This window comes from Oncorhynchus nerka, linkage group LG28 (assembly GCF_034236695.1).
Source record: "Oncorhynchus nerka isolate Pitt River linkage group LG28, Oner_Uvic_2.0, whole genome shotgun sequence".
Lineage (NCBI taxonomy): Eukaryota > Metazoa > Chordata > Actinopteri > Salmoniformes > Salmonidae > Oncorhynchus > Oncorhynchus nerka.
The window spans coordinates 4,680,088-4,694,671 of NC_088423.1; the positions used below are offsets into that span (position 1 = coordinate 4,680,088).

The 14,584-nt window shown below is 44.1% G+C and overlaps 1 protein-coding gene across 1 annotated transcript in view; it reads right to left on the reverse strand.

Annotated features, from left to right (window-relative positions):
- The window catches only part of LOC115121610 (protein kinase C epsilon type-like), a 225,878-nt gene that overhangs the window by 165,889 nt on the left and 45,405 nt on the right, over positions 1-14,584 (reverse strand).

A 14,584-nucleotide genomic window follows, 5' to 3' on the forward strand; every position in this document is an offset into this window, starting at 1 on the left:
ACAGAGAGCCATGGTGGAGTGGAAGCAGGGAGGACCGTCTATGGTGATGTTGTTGTCCGGACGGAGTAGACAGAGAGCCATGGTGGAGTGGAAGCAGGGAGGACCGTCTATGGTGATGTTGTTGTCCGGACGGAGTAGACAGAGAGCCATGGTGGAGTGGAAGCAGGGAGGACCGTCTATGGTGATGTTGTTGTCGGGACGGAGTAGACAGAGAGCCATGGTGGAGTGGAAGCAGGGAGGACCGTCTATGGTGATGTTGTTGTCGGGACGGAGTAGACAGAGAGCCATGGTGGAGTGGAAGCAGGGAGAACCGACTATGGTGATGTTGTTGTCCGGACGGAGTAGACAGAGAGCCATGGTGGTTGTTGTCGGAGTGGAAGCAGGGAGAACCCGTCTATGGTGATGTTGTTGTCCGGACGGAGTAGACAGAGAGCCATGGTGGAGTGGAAGCAGGGAGAACCGGACGGAGTCTATGGTGATGTTGTTGTCCGGACGGAGTAGACAGAGAGCCATGGTGGAGTGGAAGCAGGGAGAACCGTCTATGGTGATGTTGTTGTCCGGACGGAGTAGACAGAGAGCCATGGTGGAGTGGAAGCAGGGAGAACCGTCTATGGTGATGTTGTTGTCCGGACGGAGTAGACAGAGAGCCATGGTGGAGTGGAAGCAGGGAGAACCGTCTATGGTGATGTTGTTGTCCGGACGGAGTAGACAGAGAGCCATGGTGGAGTGGAAGCAGGGAGAACCGTCTATGGTGATGTTGTTGTCCGGACGGAGTAGACAGAGAGCCATGGTGGAGTGGAAGCAGGGAGAACCGTCTATGGTGATGTTGTTGTCGGGACGGAGTAGACAGAGAGCCATGGTGGAGTGGAAGCAGGGAGAACCGTCTATGGTGATGTTGTTGTCCGGACGGAGTAGACAGAGAGCCATGGTGGAGTGGAAGCAGGGAGAACCGTCTATGGTGATGTTGTTGTCCGGACGGAGTAGACAGAGAGCCATGGTGGAGTGGAAGACAGGTGATGTTGTTGTCCGGAGCAGAGAGCATGGTGGAGTGGAAGCAGGGAGAACCGTCTATGGTGATGTTGTTGTCCGGACGGAGTAGACAGAGAGCCATGGTGGAGTGGAAGCAGGGAGAACCGTCTATGGTGATGTTGTTGTCCGGACGGAGTAGACAGAGAGCCATGGTGGAGTGGAAGCAGGGAGGACCGTCTATGGTGATGTTGTTGTCCGGACGGAGTAGACAGAGAGCCATGGTGGAGTGGAAGCAGGGAGAACCGTCTATGGTGATGTTGTTGTCGGGACGGAGTAGACAGAGAGCCATGGTGGAGTGGAAGCAGGAGAACCGTCTATGGTGATGTTGTTGTCCGGACGGAGTAGACAGAGAGCCATGGTGATGTTGTTGTCCGGAGTGGAGAGCAGGGAGTGGAAGCACCGACTATGGTGATGTTGTTGTCGGGACGGAGTAGACAGAGAGCCATGGTGGAGTGGAAGCAGGGAGAACCGTCTATGGTGATGTTGTTGTCCGGATCTGTGGTGGAGTGTCTGTATGGTGATGGAACTGGTGGAGTACATCCACATCTGTTGTCCGGACGTGTCTGTGGTGGAGTGGAAGCTGGGAGAACCGACTATGGTGATGTTGTTGTCACGGAGTCCAGAGAGCATCTGGAGTGGAAGCAGGGAGAACCGTCTATGGTGATGTTGTTGTCCGGATCTGTGTGAGTGTCTGTGGGATGGAACTGTATATAACCACATCTGTGTGGATGTCTGTGTGGGCTGGAACTGTATACATCCACATCTGTGTGAGTGTCTGTGTGGGCTGGAACTGTATACATCCACATCTGTGTGAGTGTCTGTGGGATGGAACTGTATACATCCACATCTGTGTTGGTGTCTGTGGGCTGGAACTGTATACAGTACATCGACATCTGTGTGGGTGTCTGTGGGCTGGAACTGTATACAACCACATCTGTGTGGGTGTCTGTGGGCTGGAACTGTATACATCCACATCTGTGTGGGTGTCTGTGTGGGCTGGAACTGTATACAGTACATCGACATCTGTGTGGGTGTCTGTGGGCTGGAACTGTATACATCCACATCTGTGTGGGTGTCTGTGTGGGCTGGAACTGTATACATCCACATCTGTGTGGGTGTCTGTGGGCTGGAACTGTATACATCCACATCTGTGTGGGTGTCTGTGGGCTGGAACTGTATACATCCACATCTGTGTGGGTGTCTGTGTGGGCTGGAACTGTATACATCCACATCTGTGTGGGTGTCTGTGGGCTGGAACTGTATACATCCACATCTGTGTGGGTGTCTGTGGGCTGGAACTGTATACATCCACATCTGTGTGGGTGTCTGTGGGCTGGAACTGTATACATCCACATCTGTGTGGGTGTCTGTGTGGGCTGGAACTGTATACATCCACATCTGTGTGAGTGTCTGTGGGATGGAACTGTATACATCCACATCTGTGTGGGTGTCTGTGGGCTGGAACTGTATACATCCACATCTGTGTGGGTGTCTGTGTGGGCTGGAACTGTATACAGTACATCGACATCTGTGTGGGTGTCTGTGGGCTGGAACTGTATACAACCACATCTGTGTGGGTGTCTGTGGGCTGGAACTGTATACATCCACATCTGTGTGGGTGTCTGTGGGCTGGAACTGTATACAAGCACAACAACAGTGCTTAAGCAACTAGAGAGTGAGTTAGACAATTTTCACACTGAATATCTTGTGATTTAGTTGCAGTATATTACATCTGCAGATACACAGAATACATATATAAAAACTACACTATATGGGGAAGAGGGATAGATATAGCATAATCTGTTCCCTATACAGATAGACTGTAGCTAGGTACATTAGAGGGAGTCGGTACATACTGCTTCTCATCCTCAAGCTGTGACCAATCCACTCAGAATGCTTTAAATATCTTCAATTACTCATCCTGTATTAACAACCTTTAGGTGCTGCAACACTGCCAGAGTCACATGCTCCTCATCATGTCGTGAAATTACATGTAGCAAGGGTGGGGGACATTCCATTTTCTTACTCAACTTTATAAATATATATATTTTTTTTAAACACGTTTTCTGTATATTCTTACACTCTTAGAAAAATGGGATCCAAAAGGGATTCAGGTAGAACAATTTCTGGTTCCAGATAAAACTATTTTGGGATCCATGTAGAACCCTCAGTGGAAAGGGTTCTATCTGGAACCAAAAGGGGTTCTTTTGAAGGGTTCTCCTATGGGGACAGGCAAATAACCATGTTAGGTTCTAGATAGCACCTTTTTTTTCTGAGTGTACTTGCAAGTGTAATCAGAATACTTCAAAAACATGTCTTGGAATTGAAGTAGTAGGGGATATCCTGTAGGGATAAATAATCCAACCATGGAAACATTTAAACAGACAGACAGATATGCTGAGAGAGATGAGACACTTCTGTATTCAGTATGCAACGGTATGCACCAACACTGATATGTCAGTGACTGCTTTGAGTGCTACACTCTAAACACAAGGCACACTCATCCTCAAACAGTGTCCCTTACCAGACACACACACACACACACGCACACACACACACACTAAGTCACTAAGTACACACATTTCCATGTAAAAGGACCCAGGAGCACCAACATGTGATGTTCACAGCAGCATGTCAAGCTAAGACTATATATTTTAGAAATTAAGGCTTAACATACATTTTTCAACAATTTTCAATCCTAAAAATTATGAATAAGCAAAGGCTATGATGTCTGGACAAACAGATGGAAAATGTGTCTTCGACAACATCTACCCAAAAAAGTCTTAAAAGGTATTAGAAATACATTAAAACACAATAACGATGAAGTAAAAACCCCTGCCAACTAAAATCAACACCTCTATTTAGTTTTGGAGAAACTTTTCTGCCTTCTATAAGTTTGAAACATTTCCTTGTGCCTTGTAATACATCTCCCAAAAACCCACATACTGTATTGTTAAGAGATTTTCTCATTTCTCTCCCTCATGAGGAGGGAGGATAAGAAAGTTCACACAAGTAACAAGTGAAGGTAGACCTATCAATTAGTTAAAGTGTTTTCACTTATATCAATTGTGTTCATGAGTTATTAAGTGATTACAACATGTAATTCTGTTTAGCAAATCAGTAACCGACTTACTGCCACTGAATTAGCTACAATGGGAAATCATAGTAGTCAGAAACTACGTTGGGTCACCAAGACTAAGGAGATGATTGTGGACTACAGGAAAAGGAGCACCGAGCACGCCCCCATTCTCACCGAGCACGCCCCCATTCTCATCAACGGGGCTGTAGTGGAGCAAGTTGAGAGCTTCAAATTCCTTGGTGTCCACATCACCAACAAACTAGACGGGTCCAAACACACCAAGACAGTCGTAAAGAGGACACGACAAAGCCTATTCCCCCTCAGGAAACTAAAAAGATTTGGCATAGGTCCTGAGATCCTCAAAGGTTGTACAGCTGCAACATTGAGAGCATCCTGACCGGTTGCATCACTGCCTGGTACGGCAATTGCTCAGCCTCTGACCGTAAGGCACTTCAGAGGGTAGTGCGTACGGCCCAGTACATCACTGGGGCAAAGCTGCCTGCCATCCAGGACCTCTACACCAGGCGGTGTCAGAGGAAGGCCCTGAAAATTGTCAGAGACCCCAGCCACCCCAGTCATAGACTGTTCTCTATACTACCACATGGCAAGCTGTACCGGAGTGCCAAGTCTAGGACAAAAAGGCTTCTCAAAGGTTTTTACCCCCAAACCATAAGACTCCTGAACAGGTAACCAAATGCTTACCCGGACTATTTGCATTGTGTGCCCCCTCCCCCCTCCAACCCCTCTTTTACGCTGTTGCTCCTCTCTGTTTTTCTTATATGCATAGTCACTTTAACTATACATTCATGTACATGCTAGCTCAATTGGCCCGACCAACCAGTGCTCCCGCACGTTGGCTAACCAGGCTATCTGCATTGTGTCCCACCACTCACCACCCACCACCCGCCAACCCCTCTTTTACTTTACTGCTACTCTCTGTTCATCATGTATGCATAGTCACTTTAACACTTTAACTTTCTACATACTACCTGAATCAGCCTGACTAACAGGTGTCTGTATAGAGCCTTGCTACTAACCGGTGTCTGTATATAGCCTTGCTACTGTTATTTTCAAATGTCTTTTTACTGTTGTTTTATTTCTTTACTTAGCTACACACACACACACACACACACACACATACTTTTTGTTCTCCACACTATTGGTTAAAGCCTGTAAGTAAGCATTTCACGGTAAGGTTGTTTTCGGCGCACGTGACAAATAAACTTTAATTTGATTTGATTTGCTATAGTCCTCCCATCCAAAGGCAGGCTATTATGTTCAGCTCATTACAGTTTGTTTTCCCTCTCTACCGTCATCTGGTGGTCAAAGTGAGAGAGTGAAAACAATATGAACAACCCCTCCCTCTTGTCTCTCTCTCTCCAGTTAAATCACATCTCTCTCTCTCTCTCTCTCTCTCTCTCTCCAGTTAATGTTACCTCTCTCAATTTCAATTACATTTGCTTAATTGACATGAGACGTAACAATGTACATATCGCTAAAGCTTACTTTGGATATTTACAATATGAAAATAATAAGAATCCAAATTGTCAACAGGACAAGAGTAACAACAATAACTAAGGGGAAAAAATCATACATTGAACAATAACAATAAGCATAAAGTAGAGGACATGTGCAGGTTGATTGGTCTGTCAGACACTGTCCCTCATATTATGGCAGGCAGCAATGTAGTGCGCTGCCAACCCACAGCTCTCTGCGTCCTCTCCCAACAGGACGGGTAGCCTACTCTCATCAGAGAGGTCTTCAATGTAGTGCGCTGCCAACCCACAGCTCTCTGCGTCCTCTCCCAACAGGACGGGTAGCCTACTCTCATCAGAGAGGTCTTCAATGTAGTGCGCTGCCAACCCACAGCTCTCTGCGTCCTCTCCCAACAGGACGGGTAGCCTACTCTCATCAGAGAGGTCTTCAATGTAGTGCGCTGCCAACCCACAGCTCTCTGTGTCCTCTCCCAACAGGACGGGTAGCCTACTCTCATCAGAGAGGTCTTCAATGTAGTGCGCTGCCAACCCACAGCTCTCTGCGTCCTCTCCCAACAGGACGGGTAGCCTACTCTCATCAGAGATTTCTTTGAAACCTTGAACAAGGGTTTCAAATTTGGGGAAATGACCATCTCTAATTGCATTGTATTTTTTACATTTGTCAAGAAATGCAGCTCTGCCTCAGGTTCTGCTGTTGTGCAGTGGTTGCACAGTCTTTCCTCTACAGGGAGCCAGGTTTTCCTGTGTCTACCCTTCTCAATGGCAAGGCTGTGCTCACTGAGCCTGTATTTTGTCAAGGTTTTTCTGAGGTTTTGATCAGTAACCATGTTCAAATAGTTTGCCATGGTGTACTGTCGATGTAGGGCCAGATAGCAATGTGCACTTTGTGCTTGTGTTTCCCAATAAGCAATGTAGCTTTGTTTTGATTGTATATTATTCTGATTGGATGTTCTGGTCCTCAGGCTTCAGTGTGTTAGTAGAACAGGTTTGTGAACTCAGCCCCAGGACCAGCTGGATGAGGGGACTATTTACTTTGCTCAGCTCTTGGCATTGCAGGGCTTGGTAATGATATGAGAGGGGGTCACTGTATTTTAGATGTTTCAAAACTTAATTGCTATTTTTTGAGTTTTTATTATTAGTGGATATTGGCCTAGTTCTGCCCTGCACGCATTATTTGTAGTTTTCCTCTGGACATGTAGGAAATCTTACAGAACTCTGCATGCAGGGTTTCAATGGGGGTGTTTGTCCCATTTGGTGAAATCTTGTTTTGCAAGTGGACCCCACACCTCGCTGCCATAAAGTGTAATTAGTTCAATGACACATTCAATTAGTTTTAGCCAAATTTGAATAGGTATTTCAATTTGAATTTGTTTTTTAATGGCGTAGAATGCCCTGCATGCTTTCTCTCTCAGTTAATTCACTGCCTCATTAAGGTGTCCAGTTGAGCTTATTTTTAAACCTAAGTAATTGTAGTGTGTGCAGTACTCTACATATTTTGTACCAATTGAAAACTTTGGTCTAATTTCCTGTTCTCTCTCTCTCTCCCACTCTCTCTCTCTCTCCAGTTAATGTCACCTCTCCCTCTCTCTCAACTTAATGTCAACTCTCTCTCTCTCTTTCTCTCTCTTCAGTTAATGTTAGCTCTCTCTCCCTCTCTCTCTCTCTCCAGTTAATGTCACTTCTCTCTCTCTCCAGTTAACGTCACCTCTCTCTCTCTCTCTCCAGTTAATGTCACCTCTCTCTCTCTAAGTTAATGTCACCATTCTCTCTTCTCTCTCCAGTTAACGTCACCTCTCTCTCTCTCTCTCTCTCTCCAGTTAATGTCACCATTCTCTCTTCTCTCTCTCCAGTTAACGTCACCTCTCTCTCTCTCTCTCCAGTTAATGTCACCTCTCTCTCAAGTTAATGTCACCATTCTCTCTTCTCTCTCTCTCTCCAGTTAATGTCACCATTCTTTCTTCTCTCTCTCCCGTTAATGTCACCTCTCTCTCTCTCTCCAGTTAATGTCACCATTCTCTCTTCTCTCTCTCCAGTTAACGTCACCTCTCTCTCTCTCTCTCCAGTTAATGTCACCATTCTTTCTTCTTGCTCTCCAGTTAATGTCACCATTCTTTCTTCTCGCTCTCCAGTTAATGTCACCATTCTCTCTCTCTCCAGTTAATGTCACCATTCTCTCTCTCTCCAGTTAATGTCACCTCTCTCTCTCTCTCTCTCTCTCCAGTTAATGTCACCATTCTCTCTTCTCTCTCTCCAGTTAATGCCACCATTCTCTCTTCTCTCTCTCCAGTTAATGCCACCTCTCTCTCTCTCCAGTTAATGTCACCATTCTCTCTTCTCTCTCTCCAGTTAATGTCACCTCTCTCTCTCAAGTTAATGTCACCATTCTCTCTTCTCTCTCTCCAGTTAACGTCACCTCTCTCTCTCTCTCTCCAGTTAATGTCACCATTCTCTCTTCTCTCTCTCCAGTTAACGTCACCTCTCTCTCTCTCTCCAGTTAATGTCACCATTCTTTCTTCTCTCTCTCCCGTTAATGTCACCTCTCTCTCTCTCTCTCCAGTTAATGTCACCATTCTCTCTTCTCTCTCTCCAGTTAATGTCACCATTCTTTCTTCTCTCTCTCCAGTTAATGTCACCATTCTCTCTCTCTCCAGTTAATGTCACCATTCTCTCTCTCTCTCCAGTTAATGTCACCTCTCTCTCTCTCTCTCTCCAGTTAATGTCACCATTCTCTCTTCTCTCTCTCCAGTTAATGCCACCATTCTCTCTTCTCTCTCTCCAGTTAATGCCACCTCTCTCTCTCTCCAGTTAATGTCACCATTCTCTCTTCTCTCTCTCTCTTCAGTTAATGCCACTATTCTCACTTCTCTCTCTCTCCAGTTAATGTCACCATTCTCTCTTCTCTCTCTCTCTCTCTCTCCAGTTAATGTCACCATTCTCTCTTCTCTCTCTCTCCAGTTAATGTCACCATTCTCTCTTCTCTCTCTCCAGTTAACGTCACCTCTCTCTCTCTCTCTTCAGTTAATGTCACCATTCTCTCTTCTCTCTCTCCAGTTAACGTCACCTCTCTTTCTCTCTCTCTCCAGTTAATGTCACCATTCTCTCTTCTCTCTCTCCAGTTAACGTCACCTCTCTCTCTCTCTCTCTCTCCAGTTAATGTCACCATTCTCTCATCTCTCTCTCCAGTTAATGTCACCTCTCTCTCTCTCCAGTTAATGTCACCATTCTCTCTTCTCTCTCTCCAGTTAACGTCACCTCTCTCTCTCTCTCTCCAGTTAATGTCACCATTCTCTCTTCTCTCTCTCCAGTTAATGTCACCTCTCTCAAAATCAAATTCAAGCTGCTTTATTGGCATGAAAAACATTGTGTCACTATTACCAAAGCAACAAAGTATACAATATACATCGTAATAAAATTATAATCAATAACAAATAATATAAAATGGTAGTAAATAATAATACAAAATTATATACAAAAATAACAACAATATAGTAGAAATGTAATAAATATAAATAACTAAACATGGAAAATGAAACTATAACTAATTTATAACTAAGTAACTGTCATCTTCACCATTACATCAGTACTACAACTGTCACATCTGCTCCTACTACGCCCTCTGGTGTTCATCGGTGTCTTCTTGACCTGCAGTTACTCCCCCTGTACACACTCTCTCTCTCTCTCTCTCTCTCTCTCTCTCTCTCTCTCTCTCTCTGATTGTGTGGTTGGAGACAGGTGTGCTGGAGTCAGAGCAGATCCCTACCAGCTGCAACTCATTCCATAATCAAGACCTCTACAAATACTCAGTCCTGCCACTTCCACTCTGCCAGATTGTAATCTCTGCTCAGTCAGTTCCTGATTCTAGCCATTTATGATTTTTCAAGAGCCGTTAGTCTGCTGTGCCTGTTTCCCTGCCTGACAATGTTTATCCTCTCTGTCTCTGTCTCTGTCTCCCGTTCCACATCTCACCACCCAACTGCCTTGCTCTTGATTTTACTCACCACCACTACCTTGGATTCCCCTCAGGACCTGTTTACTCTGTTCTACTCAGCCAACTCCAACCTCAGTCTCCACATCTCATCACCACTACCTTGGATTCCCCTCAGGACCTGTTTACCCTGTTCTACTCAGCCAACTCCAACCTCAGTCTCCACATCTCATCACCACTACCTTGGATTCCCCTCAGGACCTGTTTACTCTGTTCTACTCAGCCAACTCCAACCTCAGTCTCCACATCTGGTTTTTCTGCAACTCATCCGAGCTTCCCCGGATCTGCACTCCATATCTCCCTGTGTAACACATGTTTTGATTCATTCATCCCTGTTTCCTCATCTGAGTCTGCTCTTGGGTTCCCTGGTGTCGCTCTGCTTAACTACCATCATTAAACTGCTATAATTACCATCACTCTACTACCCATACCACTACTATTCGGAATGATGAGTATTTTTAGTTTTCCTCAAGGTTTAATAAGTTAAAATTTGGAATAAATGTAGTCATTTCTGTGAATAATGAATCTCTTGGTGAGGAATATTTCTCACAGTAAAGGAGAAAGTGCATCTCTGTTTCTACCTCCCCTGTCATGCAGTGTCACATACACACTCCTCTATGGGCTCCTCTATGTATTTTTATGTCTGCCGGTTTCTATTGCCAATTGGTGTTCACTCAGCCTGTACTTGGTAAGGATCTGTCTCTGCTTCGTATCTCTGACAGAGTAGAGATAATCAGACAATTCATATTCTCTGTTTAGGGTCAGATAGCAAGTGGGATTTTGTTAAATTTGTCCAACGTTGTAAATATCAGTCCTTTGATTGGTTCATGATTTTGTTTATTGGAATTCTTTCTTTTGAAGCAGTTTTTTTCTCCCTCTCTCTCTACAGTTAATGTCACCTCACTTATCTCTTTCTCCGTCTCTCTTTCTCCAGTTAATGTCACCTCTCTCTCTCCTCTCTCTCCAGTTAATGTCACCTTTCAATTCAAGGGGATTTATTGGCATGGGAAACATGTTAACATTGCCAAAGCAAGTGAGGTAGATAATATACAAAAGTGAAATAAATAATAAAAATGCTCTCTCTTTCTTTCTTTCTTGCAGTGTATGCTGGGACGAGTAGTAGTTGGACATTTTCCTCCGTTTATTATAGATGATCAAATCAGGAAAGAGCTAAGTCGTTTTGGTAAGTATTTTTTTTTTTAAACGTGTCAATACTTGGCCCCTAGATAACCAGTGCACTTCTGTATGTTGTAAAAGTGTTACATGGTCGCTGCCCATATCATTGCATAGTGCAGAAAATACACGAGAGTTCAAGGGCCTTGCTTTAACAGAGTTAACCATTTTCACTGTAGTGTCCAAAACGTCTTTCAAGCTGTCATGCATTCCCTTGGCAGCAAGAGCCTCTCGGTGGATGCTGCAGTGTACCCAAGTAGTGTCGGGAGAAACTGCTTGCAGGCACGTTACCACTCCACTATGTCTCCCTGTCATGGCTTTTACGCCATCAGTACAGATACCAACACATCAGTCCATTTGATGTCACAAAGCTGTTCAGTACTTTAAAAATATCCTCTCATGTTGTCCAGTGGTTTGCATGTCCTCCTTAATTGACCCCCCCATAAATGTAACTGACATATACCAGGAGCTGTGCCAGGCCAGCCACGTCTGTTGACTCATCCAGCTGTAACACACAGAATTCACTGGCTTGTATGCGAAGCAGTAATTGTTTCAAAACATCTCCTGCCATGTTACTGATGCGTCGTGAAACAGTGTTGTTTGATGAAGGCATTGTCTGTATAGTTTTTTATGGCCATCATTGTCCCAGCCAAATCCGTGGCAGCAGGAAGAATTAAGTCTTCCACAATAGGACATTTGTCCTAGCCACTTGGTAGCTCACCATATAAGACATCTCCTTCTTATTAATGGTATCTGTTGCTTTTATACATGTCGTCTTTATTCTGGCTCAAAAAACTCCCGTGGCTTATTTTTCAAATGGTAATGTTTGTTTCTAATAGTTTGCGCAAGAGTGAAGGTTTCCCGCGAGAGAGTAATGTGAGTGAATGTTATTTATTTGACTAGGCGACCTGTATTTTACATTGTGTTGTTATTTCGCTGAACACTAGATGGTTTCATTGTGTTTTTGGCATTGAAACGAGGCTAGAGAAAGAAAAAAAATTAACAGCTTTGATGGAAAATATAAATGTACTGTTTGAAAATGTGAAGATTTATTTTATTATAAAAATAAAACATTTGAATCACTTTTATTTGGCGTACCCCCGATGGCATTGCGCGTACTCCTGAGGGTATGCGTACCCCATTTTGGGAATACCTGCCCCAATATAAATACAAATACTTATACCATAAAACTTAAATGAATAGCCTGGTTGTGTATTTGCTTAAATCACTGAACACAACTGGCGTCAGCAGTCCACACAGCTTTTGCTCATTTGCAAAGTGAATTGTTTAATTCCAGAGTTCACTTCCAGCATTTTAATTCATTTCATCATTTCCTGCACTAATGTGTTATCATTTACACACAATATCATGTTTATCATGTTGACTGTTTTTGTGCTTGAATGTTAGCTAGCAGTTCTCAGATGTTAGCAGCCAAATGCTAGCAGTTTCATGATGGTGAAAAAATGGATGATTACCATCCTTTTTCGACTCATTACTGAATTGATGTAACAAATCTGAACTAATGTAACAAATCAAACATCTCAGGGGAGGCAGGTAGCTTAATGGTTAGAGTGTTGGGCCAGTAACCAAAAAAGTTGCTAGATCAAATCCCCGAGGTGACAAGGTAAAAATCTATCTTTCTTCCCCTGAACAAGGTACTGTTTCTAGGCTGTCATTGTAAATAAGAATTTGTTCATAACTGACTTGCCTAGTTCAGAAAAACATGAAACCTTGTAAACAAGTCAAGGTCATTGATGATGAACATGAAACCTTGTCCAATTGTAGTTAGATCCGCCATTTATTTGAAACCGGCGTTTATTTCCTGAAATGTTGCTGTTGCCCAGCAATTAAAAGGGACAGGCAGCTTCTCGAAACTCGGCGTTTAGTCAAGTTTTTTATTTTATTTCACCTTTATTTAACCAGCTAGGCCAGTTAAGAACAAGTTCTCATTTACAACTGCGACCTGGTGTGTGCAAATGGCGTGAGGAGGTAAGGCAATAAATAGGCCATAGTAGCAAAGTAATTACAATTAACACTGGAGTGATAGATGTGCAGATAATGTGCAAGTAGAAAAACTGGTGTGCAAAAGCTGATTTGTACGGGTTCAGGTTTTGCAGCTCTTTCAGAACATCTGCTATCTGGATTTGGGTGAAGGAGAAGCTGGGGAGGCTTGGGCAAGTAGCTGCGGGGGGTGTGGAGCTGTTGGCTGGGGTTGGGGAGGAGGAAAGCATGGCCAGCCGTAGAGAAATTCTTATTGAAATGTTCTTATTGAAATGTTCGATTATCGTGGATTTATCGGTGGTGACAGTGTTTGTGAGGAGAGCTTTATTGCGAGTAGGCATTTCATTGTATTGTGTAGTTTACACGCAGTATCATAAATAAACGGATTAACTTGAACACATGGTTACACTATATCCTAATACAGAATAAAAGAAAACCGATTCCTAGAATTTATTTATAGATTTAACATTGTTTTAAATCATTTTACCAAGTAGTGAACATAATTCATTACTGTAGTACGTGGAATTGGAGGGAATTTGTTTTAAACCAGCCATAAAATGAAAATGTTGGTGTGGTGTATTGATACATCTCAATAAACTGGAACCTAAATGCAGTATAGAATTGCTCACTCTGACATACAGTGAGTGTACCAAGCTAGAATGGGCCCTGCGTCTCAACCAATAGCCAATGTAGGCTAAATGTCCCAAGCAGAGGACAGCAATTTCCAGAGTGGGCCAGGCTCCTTGGGCTTTGCTGTGGCCACTCTGGTGTGGGTGTCCTCGGCAGAGCGGTTTGGCCGTAACCAAGTGAACAACAAGGCAGACACACAGTGAATTTAGATTTTGCCCAAGTGGTCAAGCCTCCGACGGGCACACACACACAGCCTATAGTTGTTCATCATTCTAGCCACCAGAAGAGAGAAGACAGGGAAGAAACAACCATCTACCTCAAGGCTGCTATACATATTGATTTGGTTTGTCATTCTATTGTATTTCATCAAATTTTAGTGGTAATTAAATAGAATTCATTTCGAATGTATCAGAATTCCTTTTCCAGAAATTGTTTTACCAGCTTCGTATATTCTCAAATTGAAAACGTGAGGGAGCGCTGCTCCTCGCGCTCCGGCAGCACTATACCTCTGATTTGAAAGTCAAAGCATAATTCCGTAACCCCTGTCCCACTTACACACACGCAAGAAAATTAATTGTCATCGTTTAATTACATTTCTGTAGCTCTTGTCTCATCAAGATCTCTCAGTCTCATTCCCACTGTGCCGCTGTGTCAGCTAGAGCTGCAAAAATGTCCAATCTTCAGACGCTGTGGTGGGTTGCTCAATTATAAAGGCCCTCGATCCATCCACACCTGCCTTCAGACGCTGTGGTGGGTTGCTCAATTATAAAGGCCCTCGATCCATCCACACCTGCCTTCAGACGCTGTGGTGGGTTGCTCAATTATAAAGGCCCTCAATCCATCCACACCTGCCTTCAGACGCTGTGGTGGGTTGCTCAATTATAAAGGCCCTCGATCCATCCACACCTGCCTTCTTGTCTGAGTCTGTCTAAATGGGGATTGACTCTGGCAGTAGAGTATCTCTGAGTCTGTCTGATTTGGGATTGACTCTGGCGGTGGAGTATCTCTCCTTCGTGATAAAGTGAAATCACATGACAGTGCTGTTCTCTATGGCGATGGCTGACCAAGCACTGTGCTAGAGAGAGAATAGTATTCACTACTGTGCATACACACACACACACACTCACACTAACGCTCACACACATGCACACTCACACTAACGCTCACACACACACACACTCACACTAACGC